This window comes from Chrysochloris asiatica, unplaced genomic scaffold (assembly GCF_000296735.1).
Source record: "Chrysochloris asiatica unplaced genomic scaffold, ChrAsi1.0 scaffold00056, whole genome shotgun sequence".
In the NCBI taxonomy this organism is placed as follows: domain Eukaryota; kingdom Metazoa; phylum Chordata; class Mammalia; order Afrosoricida; family Chrysochloridae; genus Chrysochloris; species Chrysochloris asiatica.
Window position 1 is genome coordinate 16,403,052 of NW_006408574.1, and position 1,042 is coordinate 16,404,093.

Sequence of the window (1,042 nt, forward strand, 5' to 3'; positions counted from 1 at the left end):
GAGAAATACAGCATAGATCCATTATTGTAAAAGATTAAGAAAAAGCACCCAAACTAAAAGGGGGGAAAATTATCTTTTATTTATTATTTTTTTGTTGGTGGTGGTTACTGGGGTATATAGGGTGGGGTGAGAGGGAGGTGGGAAGGTGGAGCACAGGGTAGGGAAAAGGCAAAGGATAGTGGAGTACAGGGTAAGGAATAGACACAGGATAGTGTGGGTGCTGGGGATGGCATACACTAGAAGAAGAAGGGGAAAGGAAAACTAAGGCAGATGGGAAAATAGCTAGGCAGGTTTACATGGGCTAAATAGAGCATAGGTAAATAACAACATAAACACAACTGTGGAAAAACAGGGCTCATGAATGCAAAGATTGAGGCATGGTTTGAATGGGTAAAAATGGGGGAATGATGTTAAAATGCTCGGCTGTCTGTTGAATCTTGGTTTCTCTTGCCTACTATTGTAAAATAGACACTTGAAAGGGAGAGAGAGGAATAGCCAGAAACATCATCAGAGAAAGCTTGTAAGTTCGTTTTCAGCCTTTAACTGATTGGAATACCTAAAATGGGGCTAGAACTTGTCCAGTGAAGGAGGTTCCCTGCAGAGCCTTTGCATTGCACAAGATCATAGGTGGAATCCTGATCCCCATCCAGAATCTTCTAAGGTGCGACATTTCCACTTGAAAGGACAAACAGACCAATATGGAACAGATAGAACAACATAAGATACTTCTTGAAACAAAGACCAAAATAAAAAATAAAAAAACAATAACAGCAGTTGTTCCCCAGGGAGCCATCAAGGCAAGTGGTCAGGTCCCCTCAAGGGAAACCCCCTTCCAAGACTGAAACTCAAATGGAATACACTAGCAGGCATATATATGGTCCTGCTGCTGACCATGTTGGTCACCAATAAGGGGAAGTGGGGAAAAATAGCAATGAAGTTGTGGACTAAGTCCGACCACATTCAATAGACTCCTGTTAACCTGGATTGAGACCTGGTTAACCAGCAGTGTGACGAGACCTGGGACTCCTGGGTCCAGGGGCAG